General features: G+C 53.0%; 1 protein-coding gene and 1 pseudogene across 1 annotated transcript in view; both read left to right on the top strand.

Moving 5' to 3' along the window:
• LOC128945575 (zinc finger protein 883-like) overlaps positions 1 to 16,784 on the top strand; it is a 121,570-nt gene that overhangs the window by 47,093 nt on the left and 57,693 nt on the right. The window lies entirely within an intron of this gene.
• Positions 13,494 to 15,890, top strand: LOC128945533 (class II histocompatibility antigen, B-L beta chain-like; annotated as a pseudogene).

Below are 16,784 nucleotides of genomic sequence, written 5' to 3'. Positions count from 1 at the left end.
GGTCAAATATGGACTGGGATCAATTATTGATTGGAATCCTACAATGTAGGATAAACTGGACTGAGGTTATATAGACTGGGATCAAATATGGGCTGGGATCAAATATGAATTGGGATAAAAAATGGACTGGGATCAAATATGGACTAAAATCAACTATGGGCTGGGATAAACTGGACTGGGATCAAATCAGGACAGGGATCGACTTTGGACTGGGATCAAATATGGCCTGGATCAAAAATGACAGATTTTATGGACTGGGATCAAATTTGGATTTGGATCAAATGGACTGGGTTCCTGCAGACTGGGATAAACTGGACTGAGATTATATAGATGTCGTGGTTTGAGAGGAAGTTAGTTTTCTGGTATATGAAGTGGTCAGGCCAGTAGGTGCTCACATTTGAATACTGGCAGCTGGTTTGGCCACTGGGGACATTGGATACGCCTCTGAGAACTCAGGGGTTAAAAAGCAGAGCACTCCCGGGGGAAGCTCTCTTGGGTTCCAGCGAGGGAAGCAGGTCGGGCCTCCCCTGCCCAGCTCCTGGCTGGTTTGGGGCTGGGTAAGGTAGGCCTGGCCCGAGGATGGAAGGGTGGAAGAGCCCCGAGAGGCATCGGGCAGCCACACCTCCCCCCCAGGAGAGAGAGAGAGACAGAGCGCCTGTGCCACCGTGAAATTTGATATCCTGTCCTGGCAGCACAGCCCGGCTGGCAGAGAAGGGCGGGGGGGATGCAGCGAGAAGGGGTCCGGCAGCTGTGGGAGCTTTGGGTGGGCAGAGCCCGAGCTTTTAACCCTTTTTCGGACAAGGAAAACTTTGCAGAACATTAACCTTTCCTAGAAGAGAGATAAGAGATGAAATGGAGGAAGGAAATGTGCAAGTGTGAAGGTCTGGGCAAGTGAAAGATGTCGGGAGAGTAGAGAAGAATCTTAGGTGAGAAGAGATGATGGAGTGGCCTTAGCTGGACTTTTCTTGTGTAGCCATGGACAGAACCATGTTTCCTGTGACACAGAGACTGCATCCAGGGGGAGGCAATGGCTCAGAGCCAAGAGGGTTCAGTGTTGGTACCCCTCGGCCCCAGGGGGTGAAATTTGGGGGGCACAGGTGTCCCAAAGGTGAGACTGTGCCCTTTTTGGAAGGACAACCCTAGAAGCAGCTCTGGTCCATGTGCAGTGGTGAGAGCACTGGACATGGAAGGAAGAGGTCACAATGGCAGATGTTCTCCAGGCGGTGCCACGAGTGACGTGGAAACACACGAGGTTTCAGCGGTGTTTCCTGGGGAAGCCTATGGCACAAGAAGGACTCCTCTCCCCTTGATGAACTGAGAGTTGATTACCTAAAGGGTGGTGATGGACCGAGAGTTGGTGATTTGGAGGATAGATGTATTGGAAATCTGGTGGGAGGGGGAGGAAATGTTTTTGGAAAGTTTTCATTTTCCCTGTGTGTTTCTTGTTACTTAGAGTTGTAGTTTAGTTAATAAAGGTTTCATTTCTTTATTTCTAAGTGGGGACCTGCTTTGCTTATTCCTGGTCACATCTCACAGCAGACACCAGGGAGCACATATTTTCATGGGGACACTGGCATTGTGCCAGCATCAAACCATGACACCTACGCTGCCAGTTGGCCTTTTTCCACCTCTCCAGCCATCCCCACAGAGCATTGGCTACCATCCATGAATCAGTGTAGAGGTAGAGCTTTGGCCATTTCTCTCCCTTAGCATTGTCCAGGCCCAGCTGAACGCCTTTGAGTTCTGTAAGTTGACTTGATCCACCTTCTCCTTCAGCACCCTCTGCCACCTGTCGTGTGGGGATCCATACGGCTGCTTTCCACTTCTGGTCCATCCCTGCGATGCGACAGGAACCGTCAGTGAAAAGAGCGTAGCGCGTTTCCTCTGGGGGCAGTTGGTTATAGGGAGGAGCCTCTTCAGCCCATGTCACTGGTTCTTGTTGCTCTTCATCAGTAAGACCAAAGTTCTCACCTTCTGGCCAGTTTGTAATTATCTCCAAAATCCCAGGGCGATTCAGGTTTCCAATACGGGCGCACTGTGGGATAAGAGCAATCCATTTACTCCATGTAGCGTCAGTGGTGTGGTGGGGGGTGGGAACCTTCCTTTGAACATCCACCCCAGCACCGGTAGTCGGGGTGCCAGGAGGAGTTGTGCTTCCGTGCCAATCACCTCTGAGGCAGCCTGGACTCCTTCATAGGCAGCCAAGATTTCCTTCTCTGTGGGAGTGTAGTTGGCTTCTCATCCTCTGTAGCTTCGACTCCAAAATCCCAGTGGTCGGCCTCGAGTCTCCCCAGGCACCTTCTGCCAAAGGGTCCAGGACAAGCCATGGTTCCCAGCTGCAGAGTAGAGCACGTTCTTCACCTCTGCTCCTGTCCTGACTGGGCCAAGGGCAACTGCATGAGCAATCTCCTGCTTGATCTGGGCAAAGGCTTGTTGCTGCTCAGGGCCCCAGTGGAACTCGTTCTTCTTGCAGGTGACCAGGTAAAGAGGGCTCACGATCTGACTGTACTCAGGAATGTGCATTCTCCAAAAGCCTATGGCACGTAGGAAAGCTTGTGTCTCTTTCTTATTGGTGGGTGGAGACATCGCTGTGATCTTGTTGATTACGTCTGTAGGAATCTGATGCCGTCCATTAATAAGGCCTCCGATCAGCCTTATCATGAAGCAGAGCCTTGGTGCTCAGGATCTCAGTCCCTGAGGAGGGACCGGGTGCCCGAAGCCAGCTCAGGCCAATGCCGCGGGGCTACCTTTCTAGCAAGCCTGGTGATATTCAGCTCTATAGTGATTAGCAGCTCTTAGGACCTCAGCTCTTTGCTTGCTAGGTAGTGGAGCCCCGGGCTTCAGGCAGCAGCAGACGGAGAGAGGAGAAGGAGAAGGCAGAAGCTGTTCCACAGAGAAGGCTTTATTTGGGGGTCCGTGAAGGGTCTCAGCTCTTCTTCTTCTGAGCTAGTAGGGTACAGCATGCTACTTTTATAGGCTTGGCAAGTATCCAAACTTGACCAATGGCAAGGGATTAGGGGGACCATAAAATGACCGATAGGTAAAGGCTACCATGGCATTGCCTCACATGGTTATAGAGATAGGTTATAGGGCAGATGTCCATGAGTCAGGAAGCTTCCTTGCTGCTGTGCCAGCATTCCTTTTGTTAGATTCTCCATGGTGCTTTTGCTAAACGTATGGGGTTTACTACAGTCCATCTTGCCACTTCACTGCCAGGAACTGAATCTCACAAGCTGGCCCCTTTACCTTGACTTTCTAATGGCAAAACCAGCTCCCAGGAGGATTTGGATGATTTCCTTCCCTTTCTCAAACACTTCCGCAGCTGTGTTCCCCTCACACAATGATGTCATCAATATACTGCAGATGTTCTGGAGCCTCACCCCTTTCTAGTGCAGTCTGGATCAGTCCATGGCAGATGGTGGGACTGTGCTTCCACCCCTGGGGCAGTTGGTTCCAGGTGTACTGCACTCCCCTCCATGTGAAAGCAAACTGAGGCCTGCATTCTGCTGCCAGAGGAATGGAGAAAAATGCATTGGCAATGTCTATAGTGGCAAAGCACTTTGCTGCCTTGGACTCCAGCTCGAACTGGAGCTCTAATATGTCTGGCACGGCAGCGCTCGGTGGTGGAGTCACTTCATTCAATGCACGGTAGTCCACAGTCAATCTCCATTCTCCTTCAGATTTTCGCTCAGGCCAAATGGGGCTGTTGAACGGTGAGTGGGTCTTGCTGACCACCCCTTGGCTCTCCAGCTCTTGGATCATCTTTTGGATGGGGATCACAGCGTCTCGAGAGGTTCTATACTGTCGTCGATGCACTATGGAAGTGGCAATTGGCACCTGTTGCTCTTCTCCCTTCTGAAGTCCTACAGCACATGGGTTTTCTGACAGTCCAGGCAAGCTGTTCAACTGCTTGACACCCTCTGTCTCTACAGCAGCTATTCCAAATGCCCATCTGAGTCCCTTTGGGTCTTTGAAATAGCCACTTCGGAGGAAGTCTATACCTAAAATGCATGGGGCTTCTGGGCCAGTCACAATAGGGTGTTTCTTCCACTCATTTCCAGTCAGGCTCACCTCATCTTCCCCCAAAGTAAAATCCTGTGATCCTGATCCCCCTGTCACACCAGCAATAGAAACAGACCCCGTCCCCACATGGAATCCTTCCGTAAGCCACAAAGGTCCTTCAGGGAAAAGGACTCAATATTTGCATCTGATCTTGCACCTGCTGCTTTGACTCCTGATTTTATGTCAGGAGGCATTGAGGTTCCTTCTCCTTCATCATCATCATCCTCATCCACTGGTCAATTGGTCTTGTCCGTGCATTTCCCACTTCTAGTACTGGCAGCAACAGCCATTGGTTGAGGCTTATTTTCTGGTTTAGCTGCTGGCTTAGGCTCACTATCTGGTTTGGCTGCTGGCTTCGAGCCTGGGCTGTTGGCTGCAGCCTGAGTCACCGGGATAGTTGCTGATTTATCTCCCTGCCCCCCTGCCTCTGTCTGCTGCCCGACAGGATCCAGCAGTGAGCGATGAGCACAAACCAGGGCCCAGCTGACTGCAATGACCTTCCTCTCCTTAGGCTCATCCTGGTACTTCTCTTTCAGATATTTCCCCACCTCATCTGGGTTCTGAATTTGTTCATGGGGAAAATCCCAGACTATAGGGTCAGAGAATTCCTTCAGGATTTGGCCCATATCCTCCCATTTCCCACACCACTTAGGATTTTCCACACCGGGGTCTACTCCTGCGTCAGGGGTCTCATCAGCCCGTCTAGAAATCTCAGCCCTCATCCTAGAGAAGCAGCAGGCTGTATAGACAAAGGTTACCAGATTGAATACCAGGAAGATGGTTCCTTTAACATTGAGGGGAAACTGAACATCCTTCAATAGTGATGCAACTGATACATAGGAGAAGAAGGAAAGCAGAGGCTGAAAGCCCTCATTCCCTCCTGCTCCTCCTGCAACAAACTGGATGCATAACCATAGCCACGAACCATTCATACCTGGAGCAGACCCCAGCATGTTTATAAACTTTTTACACATCATTACCACCAAGCCCAGCAGGATAGCTATTCTGGTCACTGCCCCTCGGCTATAAAAACTACATATTAGGGACAATACTAAAGCTATTTCTGGGTAAGAAAATAAACCTAGGGACCATAGAGGTATTAAAATCTCAAAAAACCTTAGGGACCAGAAATGCATGCAACCCTTCACCCCAACAGACATTATGAATTCAAAAAGCATGGCTATTAGCTGATTTAAACGAACACAGAGTAATAGCAACCAAAATGCAGTCAGGATGGGCGCTAAATTTTGTCCTGGTTTATGGCAAATTTGGTAGAGAATCTCCAAAGGGGGCCCCTCTAGAAAGCAAACCCACACGGCCCCTCCCCCCAACCGGTTTGGGAAGGATTCCTCAGAGAGAAGTGGAAAGAACCTGTTTATTTAACAGGCAGAGCACCCCCAGCACACAGAATGAACAATACTGGATGACACCGCTCTGAAAAAGGTGACAAATTCAGAAAGTCTCTCTTGGGGGTGGTTGCTCTGTTCTCAGTCCCTCCGGTGCTGGGGCAGCTGCTGCAGCCACAAGGTGCAAACTCTCGGTGTTCCCAGGTCCCAGTCTGGAGCAGGTTTGAGATGGTCGAAAAAGAGGAGAGGACAAACAGTCCAGGAAGGAATTTGGACTGTATAGCTAAATTAGTTAATGAGCAGGAGCAAAAGCAAGCAGAAGCGAGAGCAGAGAGAGAGAGAGCGAAGCAAAAAGCAAAAGCAGCAAAATCAAGATCCGCAGTCTCTCTGTGTCCCGCCAGGCTGATAAGAATACCCAAACAAAACTTTCAGTCTTCAGAGCCAGTCTTAAAGGCACAGAACATGATATCCAGCATTAACAGAACACAGGAATGGGGACACAAGCATCATAACGTCACCCTAGGACACCTTTGAAATCTGGTGCAGGAGTAGTTGGACCAGGGTCATCTGGAGACTTCTACCAGTCCCTGGAACACTCCTGTCTTCTGCATCAAGATAAAATACAGGAAATGGACGTTGTTACAAGGCCTTCAAAAGGTCAATGCCATGATGGAAAGCATGGGAACATTGCAGGCGGGCATGCCGTCGCCTACCATGCTTCCCGCAAACTGGCCAGTCCTCATCGTGGATCTGAAGGATTGTTTTTTGCAATTCCTTTGCATCCTGATGACAGACCAAAATTTGCCTTCTCGGTGCCAGCAATTAACAATGCTGAGCCCACACAGCGATATCAATGGAAAGTTTTGCGCCAAGGAATGCCAAATTCTCCAGCCATATGCCAATGGTATGTGGCCTGTGTCTTGTCTGGAGTTCACAAGCAGTTTTCTGATGCACGTCTGTATCATTATATGGACGACATTTTAGTGTCTGCATCCAGGACAAGCTGCTGAGGATTAAGCCTCAGTTGCTCAATGCTTTGTATTCTCATGGGCTGCAGGTGGCTCCAGAAAAGGTTCAACAACAGCCTCCTTGGAAGTATTTGGGGGTCAAAATTCTGGAATAGACAATCCGACACCAGGAGGTGCAATTTGTACATTTGGTGAAGACACTGAATGATGCCCAGAAACTGGTAGGTGTCATCACTTGGTTACGTCCGTACTTGGGACTGACGAAAACACAACTGTCTCCTCTGTATGATTTATGGAAAGGAGACAATGGTCCTGCTTATGTATCACAGAAGATGTGGCAGTTCCTGCAGTTGTGGGGTGTGTCACACAGGTTTGGTATCCCTCATGCTCTGACTGGTAAGGCTATTGTAGAAGATGCTTGTGGTACTCTGAAGCGGGTTCTTCAGAAACAAAAACGGGGAATGTAGGGTAAAACCCCACACAGTCAGTTGGCAAAAGCTTTGTACACCATCAATCATCTTACTGTGCCACAGAACTCAAAAAATCTTGTCTTTTTGAATCATCACCTTTTGTTGCAGGCTCTGGACGAGACACGTCAGCCTCAAGCGAAGGTTCAGATGCGGAATTTAGTCACCAAACAGTGGGAAGGTCTCTATGACCTTCTCACTTCGGGGCGTGGGTATGCTTGTGTATCCACAGATACTGGGGTACCCTGGGTACCTTTGAAGTGTGTTCGTCCTGACCTGCGACTGCAGAGACAGAATCCAGCACACGGGCAAAATGGAAACCGTGACCAACCTGAAAGTCATCAAGTGGATGAATCGTTGAGTGATGACTCAGATACAGATGGTGTGAGTGATCACTCCGATGATTCCTCCATGAGTGTACACTGAATGTTGTTCATTTTTCCTTTTAACATTGTTCGTTTTTCTTTCTTTCTTTTTTTTTTTAAATGGAAAAAGGGTGAGATGTCGCCCTGTTCTTTGAAGGTTCTTCTAAGCCTTCTGATGTTTACATTTTTGTAATGGAATTTTTTTATACACTTTCCATGTAAATAATGATTGTTTTGCAGTCCTTTCTGGAGGAGGAGAAAATTGGTGGACTGTTGGTTTGACCAGTGTGTTTGGAGAGGGGGCAATTTCATCCTCCAATCCATGGATGCTTTTGGAATTTTTAAATATCGAAGTCCAGAAAAAATTGTGCCTTTTTTGCCTTGGACATCTCAGGGTGTGAGTGTCGTTCATTTTGTGTCGTATTGCGACACCCTACCTCTCTAAGCAGCTGGATGCAGCGGCTAAGGGGTGGCCGGGATGCCCCAGAGCTGTTGTGGCAGTGGCAGTGAACATCCAGGAAGCACACAAGTTCACCCTGGGCCAGAAGATGACAGTGCTGGTGTCCCACACAGTGTCGGCAGTGCTGGAAGTAAAGGAGGGACACTGGCTCTCCCCACAGAGATTCCTGAAATACCAATCCATAATGGGGGAACAGGATGACGTAGAAATTGCAGTAACTAACATTGGGAACCCAGCTTCTTTCCTCAGTGCTTGTATGGGAGAAATGGTGTGTGACAGTGGTCACAAGGGTTGCAGGATGAAGAGAGAGGCGAGAATGTTGACCTCATGTTCAGACGGCTTGATTTATTATTTTATGATATATATTACATTATGACTATACTAAAAAGAATAGAAAGAGAGTTCTCAGAAGGCTAGCTAAGCTAAGAATAGAAAAGGAATGAATAACAAAGGAGCTGTGTCCCGGCAGAAAGCAAGAACAGCTCTGCCGTGAGTAGCCAGTAAATCCAAACATCCACCAGAGACCAATCACGGATCCACCTGTTGCATTCCACAGCAGCAGATAACCATTGTTTACATTTGTTGCTGAAACTTCTGAGCTTCAGCAGGAAAAATCCTAACGAAAGGATTTTAATGAAAAGAGGTCTGTGACATGTCAGTTTTTAAATTTAGTTAATTAAAAAGTGTTTGTAATTTTCTCTGTTGTGCAGAGAAAATTATTGTGGTTATCTGTTGCCAATCAAAACTTCACTCAAGTGCTGGTGTGGAATGAACAGGGAATTTCTTCACCTGTAGAACATACAATTCTATCAAATCACCAAAACAATTTTACAATATAAGAAAATGCAAAACCAATGCAAAGAAAGTTCAAGCCCAAACAGCTGAGTTTCAGGAAAAAGTCCATGGACTGACAATGTTCCTCTTTGCCATCTCTGAAAGTCCCTTTTGGTCCTGAAACAGGCTTGCTGCAGAAAAGTCCATCAATAGTTATCAAAAGCCATTGACAGTCATCAAACAATTTCAAACAATTTGAGACAACTTCTGGAATGTCCTGCCACAGCCCTTTATTGAATAACTTTGGGCTGAAGCTAATTTTTGGCCCTTCAATGCTTCAGAGCTGCTGCCAGCTATTTCAAGGTTTTTTTTTTTGGTTTTTTTTTTGGTTTGTTTTTTTTTTTTTTTTTTTTTTTTTTTTTTTGTGATCAAAAAGAGCAGCAGCAGCAGAGCAGCCAAAGAAAGTCCCTGGGGGGCCCTGGCCCAAGTGGAGGGATCAGGAACCCCAGATCTGGCCCACAGAAAGGCGGGCCAGGACCGATAGGGAGAAGCAAAACCACCAAACCCATCAGGAGGCCGGGAGGTGGCCCTGGCCCAGGGACCCGAGCCCAACAGCCCAGGCCCAACATGGCAGGCGGGCTCTGCCTTCCCACAGCCTGGCCCCACACTGCCAATGGAATGGTGACCAAACGCTTCTTTTCCCCAAAATCACCAAGGCATGCCAGCAGCAGGGAAATAGAAGAAGCCCCAAGAACCCTCATCTCGTGTCTAGGAATGTTTTTGCTCCACAGCAAACAAGCCATGATCGCTTCCCGCTGCGCCCTCTGCAATGCAAATGCAACAGGTGTGTCTCCCATCTGCCTCACGGCACCACCCCCTCTGGGCTGGGGACCAAAGGCAGAACTCTCGGCACCCACCTGCCCCTCGCCGCTGGGGCGCGAGAGGGGCAGCAGAGAGATTTGCACCCCCCAAGGGAAAGCAACTGACCATACACCCCCAACTTGCCAAGAACGCTGATTTTGAACGCAGGCAGACGGGCTGCACCCACAGCCAGCTGTCGGGCCATGCCTCCTCCACAGAAAGGGAGGCCGGCGCCCTCTTCCCCTGTCCCAGCTTCCCCCGCAGGGGCAGCCCCGGGACAGCCCGAAAAACTCGGGGGGGAAGCCACGCTGGGTGCAGGAGCCGCTGCGGGCTGCTCCGAGGGTCCCGTGGGTTCGGCGCCGTCTTCAGCATCATCCTGAACAGGCACTGGCTCGGTTTGAGGCGGCGGGGCCGGAGAGGGCGCTGGTGGACGCAGCAGGACAGCCGGGGGGGCGGTGCCGAGTCGCTGTTGTCGCCGAAGGCGTCTCCTACCAACAGCGACGCAGCCGCAGGGAGCGGTGTTTCTGAGCTCTCAGGCGCAGGCGTGGAAGCCGGTGAAGCCACGGGCAGGACACCCGGGGAGGCGGCCGCGGGGCGGGTCCGGGAGGAGGCCCTGCAGGCCTGGCAGGCGGGACCTCGGAGACCGGTGCTGCCCCCATCTCTGAGCGGGGCAGGGCCCAGGAGGCCGGCCAGGGTGGGGCCTGCAGGGCTGTAAGGGGCGGTGCAGCCCACTCCTATCCCCCCGGAGAGAGAGAAGGGGGGGAAGGGATGGCTGCATCTGAGCACGCTCCGAAGACGCAGTAAAAAAAACTTCGGCTCCTGGGGAAACTTCCCCCCCACTGCCGGGATGCAGGGGGGCTGGGAAGCAACAGATCATCCCCCTCCACAGGATCTTCTCCCGCTGGAGTCAGAGGAAATGGGACGAGCCCGTTGCAGTTGGCAATCCAGGGAAAAACAGCTGCTCTCCGGTTCAAAACTTGAAAGAACATCCTAAATGCTGGATAAATCTGGGGGTATCCAACCCACGGTCCAAAACAAATTGGAAAATGGAGTCCATGCACTCCCATAAGAAAGCATCAAGGGCACAGAGCACATTCATAAAGAACCCAAAAAGCTTTGCCCATCGAAAAACTCACAGAAATCTGTCTCCAACAGGCAAAGTCTGTCCTCTTCACCCCATTTTTGCCAGAGGGCAATAAGGTCATCCTCTGAAGGGGAGAACCAAATCTCCTCCTCTATGGGGGAAGCCCTCCACATCAGCAGCCACAAACTACGAAGGGCCGCATTTTCAGGAAGGGAAAAGCCAACAGTACCTTTTGAAAGAGTCCAGCATGCTCTGGCCAGCTCCATTGCGCTGCTGTGCTTTCCGAACATCTTCCTGGAGGCTTTTCAGAAGGTTCTCTTTGTGGTCAGCCTTGCTGTGAACTCCAAATCAGGATCTTCAGTTCTTCAGCTCCTGGCTAGATTCCACTTCTGTGGTCACTTGTGAAGCAACCATCAATGCCACACATTCGGGGTTTACCCAGTGCAGCAATTGTTCCTCTGGGGGTCTCTCCAAGTAATTTGCTCTTCAGATGAGGGATCACCAATTGATGGTTTTGTCCTCCTCACTCACTCAGGGTTCACCAATAGTCACAGTGGTCACATGGGTCTTCAGGGTGTAAAGAGAGACGAGAATGTTGACCTCATTTTCAGAAGGCTTGATTTATTATTTTATGATATATATTATGTTATTACTATGCTACAAAGAATAGAAGGAAAAGTTCTCAGAAGGCTAGTTAAGCTAAGAATAGAAAAGAATGAATAACAAAGGTCTGTGCCCCGGCAGAAAGCGAGAGCAGCTCTGCCAGGAATGGTCAGTAAATCCAAACATCCACAGGAGACCAATCACGGATCCACCTGTTGCATTCCACAGCAGCAGATAACCACTGATTACACTTTGTTGCTGAGGCCACAGCTTCTCAGAAGGGAGAAAAATCCTAAAGAAAGGATTTTTATGAAAAGATGTCTGTGACACCCCACCTATCTCTCTAACCCTCAGATGCCTTGCCTACCTTTTTGCCGTGGATCTTGTCCTCTGAGAGTTCTGTCGTTGTCCTGGTGTGAGGGTTGCTGTCCTGTCCCACCGGGTGGGTTCCGCTCTGGTCTCGCTGTCAGGGTTGCTGTGTTGTGCTGCTGTTGGGGGAAAAGGCTGTGCTGTTGTTAGGGGGGCTGCTTAGGCTGAGGTGAGGGCTGGGCTGAGGGCTGGTGCACCTGTACCCTAACTTGCCTCCTAAGCTGTTCCCTGTAGCCCTGATCTCCAGTGCACTGTGCAGCCCTCAAGCCTTCTCCCTTGACCCCTCAAGCCCTCCCTCAACCCCTCAGGCTCTGTCTGTCACCCTCGAGCCCCCCCGTGCCCCTCAAGGCCCCTCTCAGCTGCCCCTCAGCTCCTGTGTGTCACCCTTAATCCTCTCTTTGCCCCTCAGCCCCCAGCTTCTCAGTGTCACCCTCCGGCTGCCCCTGCCACCCTCAGCATCTCTGTGTGTCACCCACTCTCCCCTCTCCCTGCTCCTCCCTCAGCTCCCAGCCTCTGCCACTCTCCAGCCCCCACAGTACCCCTCAAGCTGCCCCTCAGCCTCTGTCATGCCCTGAAAGGACCCTAAAAAAACCCTCTCAATTCCCTAAAAAAGGCATAGTTTTCAAAGTTTCCTAAACACCCCTCAAAAACATAGAAATAGCCTCAGAATACACTAAAACCATCCTGTGTCGCAGACATTTTTTCATAGAAATCCTTTCTTTGGGATTTGTTCATCTTCTGGGAAGCTGAGGCCCCAGAAGAAGAATGTAAACAATTGTTATCGGCTGCTGTGAAATGTAGCAGGTGCCCCTGTGATTGGTTCATGTTCCGTGTTCACAATTAAGGGCCAATCACAGGACCAAGCTCGGGGACAGATTCCCTGGACACAGAACTTTGTTATTCATTCTTTCTATTCTATTCTTAGCTTAGCAGCCTCTGCAACTTCTCTCCCTATTCTTTTTAGTATAGTTATAATGTATTATATATCTTATATCAATAAATCCAGCCTTCTGATCATCAAACAAGATTCTCGTCCTTCTCTCACCTGAAGACCTTATCAGGCCACAGTAATACATCCTGCTTTTAAAAAGCCCTGAAAACACCCCTAAAAATCCCCAAAGAACCTTTACTACTTAGAGATTTTTTAAAAGAGCTCTGAGAATACCCCTAAAATCTTGAAAATGCCCTGATAAGACCCTAAAAAAGCCTGAAAAAATTCCCCCAAAAACCCTAGAAATACCCTAGTCATAAAAAAGTTCTCCATTTACCCTCAATACTCCTCAAAAAGCCCGAAAACCTTTTAAGTAGTCCTAAAAAAAAACTGCAACTATCCCAAAACACCCCTAACAATTCCAATTAGTAGTAAGACAGCCCTTAAAACGCCCTAAAAAGTTCTTTTAAAAGTCCTGAAAAAGCCCTAAAGGTTCCTAAACATTCCCAGAGAATTCCTAAAAAACTCCTGCAAAAAGCCCACTAAAATATCCTTTAAAAATCCTGAAAAAAAACCCTAATAAAACCCCTAAACCTCTGTTCAACTCCTGTCTATAACTCTGTGGCCTCCAAACCTCATCTCTGCCTTCCAATCGGGGTAACTGCCTGCAGCTGCTGGGAGGGCTCTGGGGCTGTCCTACTATGAGGGTGGCACCTGTACCCTAACCCTGTGTGGTACCCCGTGTCCTGTGCATCCCAACCCTCAGGGTCAGCTCTCCACCTGTCCAGCCCCCCCATCTTTGCCCCTCAGCAATGTCTGTGTGTGTCCCAGAGCCGTGTCCAGGATCCCACATGCTGCTGCGGGGAGTCACCGGTGGGCAGTGGGGGAAGTGAGGGACGGGGCAGGGGCAACCTGGATTTCAGAACCCCAGCAGACGGCCGGGCACTCAGCACCACAGGCACCCAAACACCAACGCCACCATTGTTCCTTGCCCACAAAACTCATCAGGCCAGGTTCCTGATGGAAGATTGTAGGAGCCACTTGGCAGGAGCCGCAGCACTGCCGAGCCCACCCTGCTCCGGACTGGCGCTCCCAGCGCAGCGCGGCTGCTTTGGGGCTGCTGCTCCCTGCCCGGCCCCGGCCATGGGGCGAGGGGCGGCAGCTGGGGCCCTGCTGGTGGCACTGGTGGTGCTGGGAGCCCCCCCGGCTGCGGGCGCGGAGCTCTCGGGTGAGCGGGGGGGCGGGAGGCGCTGGGACAGGGAGGGAGAAGGGGGAAAAGGGGGCGAAGGGGGGAGCCCGGAATGGAGGGGGAGGAGGAGGGGACCCCCCGAAGGGAGAGCGGGAGGGGAGGGGTGGGAGAGGGTGGGGAAGAGGGCAAAAGCGGAGGGGGGGACCCCAAAACTGATCGCAATGGGGACTGGGGATTGGGGAATTTGTGGGAAAATGGAGAAATGGCACCCCAAAGTGATTTGGGGAGCGGCCAGAGGTGGGAGAGGAGAGGATGTGGAAGGGGAAATGGGGGAAGGGCGGCAAAGAGGAAGCGGCAGCGCGGGCAGGAAGGTCCCATGGCGGCCGAGGGGCACAGGGGATGCGGAGTGGGGATCCGGGGTGGCCCCGGAGCTCTGGGGGTGCTGGGGGAGGGTGTTGGAGAGGCACCCCCCGATCTATGTTCTGCACACACAGGGGTGTTCCAGAGGATGACAAAGTCCGAGTGTTACTCCATTAACGGCACGGAGAAGGTGAGGTACGTCCAGAGATCCATCTACAACCGGGATCAGTTCATAATGTTCGACAGCGACGTGGGGCACTTTGTGGGTTCACCCCCTATGGGGAGAAGTTGGCCAAGCGCTGGAACAGCAACGCGGTATTTATGGAGGACAGACGGACTGCGGTGGACTGGTTCTGCCCGTGCTGGTACAAGAATTTTACCCCGTTCATCACGGAGCGCCGAGGTGAGCGCGAGGGAGAGCGCGTCCCCTCGGGGCCTGCCCTGCCAGTGACCCTGGAGCCCCTCAAAATCTCCCTGGGCATCGGCCCAGATCCCCCAGTCCCTCCTTGTGCCGACCCCCGGGGTCTCCAGATCCTCCCAGTCCCTCCCACTGGCCCCCCGCGCGTCCATTTCAGCAACCGGTAAAGTTTACGCTCCCCAACCAATGAGATGGCATCATGTTCATGACTCATCTGTTGCCAGGCAGACCCGCAGCACGGAGTGCCTCGCGCCGGACTTGGCCTCCCAGTGCCGCGCACTTCATTCCCAGTTCCTCCCAGTGCCACCAAGATCCCTCCCAGTGCCATTCCAGTCCCTCCAAGACCATGCCCAGTTCCTCCCCAGTCTCTTCCAGTCCATTCCCAGTCTCTTCCCAGTTCATTCACAGTTCACTCACAGTTCACTCTCAGACCTTCACCCTCTCTCCCAGTTCCCCCATTCCTTCCCATCTCTCTGTGTCACCCAACTCGCTCCCAGTCTCTCCCACTCCCTCCCAGCACATTCCCAATCCATCCGAGCCCATCCCCAGTCCCTCCCACCACATTCCCCAATCCATTCCCTGTCACTCCGAGTCCATTTCAGTCCGTTCCCAGTCCCTCTCCAGCCCACCCCAGCCCTCCCCTCTCTCTCCCAGTGCCCCCCAGCTGATCCCAGTGTGTCCCCGCTCGCTCTCTCTCTCTCTCTCTCTCCCAGTGTCCCCCAGCGTGTCCATCTCGCTGGTGCCCCCTCGAGCTCCCAGCCCGGCCCCGGCCGCCTGCTCTGCTCCGTGATGAATTTCTACCCTGCTGCCATCCAGGTGAGGTGGTTCCAGGGCCAGCAGGAGCTCTCGGAGCACGTGGTGGCCACCGACGTGCTCCCCAACGGGGACTGGACCTACCAGCTGCTGGTGCTGCTGGAAACCCCCCCCCGGCGCGGGCTCAGCTACAGCTGCCAGGTGGAGCACGTCAGCCTGGAGCAGCCCCTGAGGCGGCACTGGGGTACGGGGGAGCCCCTGGGGGCGCTGGCAGAGCCACTGGGCTGTGCTGGGAGCCACTGGGAGGGAGCTGGAGAGAGGCGGGCTGGAAGTGGGAGGGGGGCTAGGGGCAGGGCAAGGGCTGGGCAGGGGTTTGGGGGATGCTGGAGAGAGTGGGATGGGCTTGGGGGGGATCCTGGTGGGCACTGGGAGGGAGTTTGGGGGTGCCTGGTGTGACTGGGAGGGAGTTTGGGGGTGCTGGGTGTGACTGGGAGGGATCGCAGGGAGCCCCGAGGGGCTGGAAGGAGATCGGCGATGGCAAAGCGGGGCTCGCCATGAGCTCGGTTGTGCTGGGCACAGCCTGGGAGGGCTCTGGCTGAGTCCTGCTCGGGCTGCCAAGGGACGGGGGGGGCTTTGGTGGCTCCTGGCCAGGACAAAAAGGGATCGGGGGGAGGTTTCAGGGGGCCCTGGCTGGGCCGAGGGCCACAGGGAGGGCGCTGGGAGGGGCTCGGGGTGTCGGTGAGAGGTTTTGGGGGTGCTGAGCCCTGCGGACCCCCCAGAGATGCCGCCGGACGCCGCCCGCAGCAAGATGCTGACGGGCATCGGGGGCTTCGTCTTGGGCTTGGTCTTCGTGGCGCTGGGGCTCGGCTTCTCCCTGCGCAAGAAGGTCAGGGCGGGTGCCGGGGGTGGCGTCCCCGCCGTGGCAGAGCGTGTGCGCTCCCGCCGGGGCCCCCAGCCCGGTGTCACCCCCTTTTCTCTGCCCACAGAGCTCCTGAGCCGGCGGCGGCCGCAGCCCCTCCCCGTCGGCTCGGGCCCGGCCGGGACCCCCCGCTCCGCTGATTTTGGGGGGTCCCGTGTCCCCCCCAGCCCCGCTGGCGCTCTGCCCCCGCCCAGTGCCTGCTCCCAGTGCTCCCAATAAAGCTTCCCAGTTGGCCCCGGGGCCGTTTATTGGGGGGCGATGGGGACGGATTTGGGCAAAGGGAGGGGGACAAAGAGTGGGGGCTGGGCCCGGAGGGAGAGGGAGGAGGAGGAGGAGGAGGAAGGGGCGGGGGACGTGAGAGAGGAGAGGGGAAGGAGGAGGATGAGGAACGAGGAGCGGGAGGAGCGATTGAACCGGGGAAGGAGAGGCGGGAGGAAGAGGAGGGGGGTACATAAGGAGAGGACCAGAAACAAGAAAAGTATCGGGGATGCTCCGGCCTTCATCATGGTGTCTACAGGGGGGGCGAGGAAGATGCGGAGCCCCCAGCCAGTTGTGTTCTCAAGCCGGGGGGCCTTTCACCCTGGGAGTCGCCCGGGGTTATCCAGCGTGGATCCTCCCACAGGGGATGGACCTGGAGCGGTGCACGGAGCTCCACCGGACAACCGCGTGTCCTTGTTCTGGAAGGAATGGTGGAAGGGGATGATTCTGATTCTGTCCTCACTGACAAGTGACTTGGAAACAAAACTCCACTCCAGGCTTTTCCATGGGGGAATTGAGCTCTGCACTTTCATCTCCATACCATTGTTTTCCTCTTCCAGCTTCCTTGTTGATGGAGATCTCTGGCTGGTGATGGAA

This window comes from Melozone crissalis, unplaced genomic scaffold, assembly GCF_028551555.1.
Source record: "Melozone crissalis strain CALT ecotype California unplaced genomic scaffold, PUWL_Pcris_2 ptg000066l_1, whole genome shotgun sequence".
NCBI lineage: Eukaryota > Metazoa > Chordata > Aves > Passeriformes > Passerellidae > Melozone > Melozone crissalis.
Note: the sequence above shows the minus strand (reverse complement) of the source record. Positions and strands in the feature narration are given on the sequence as shown.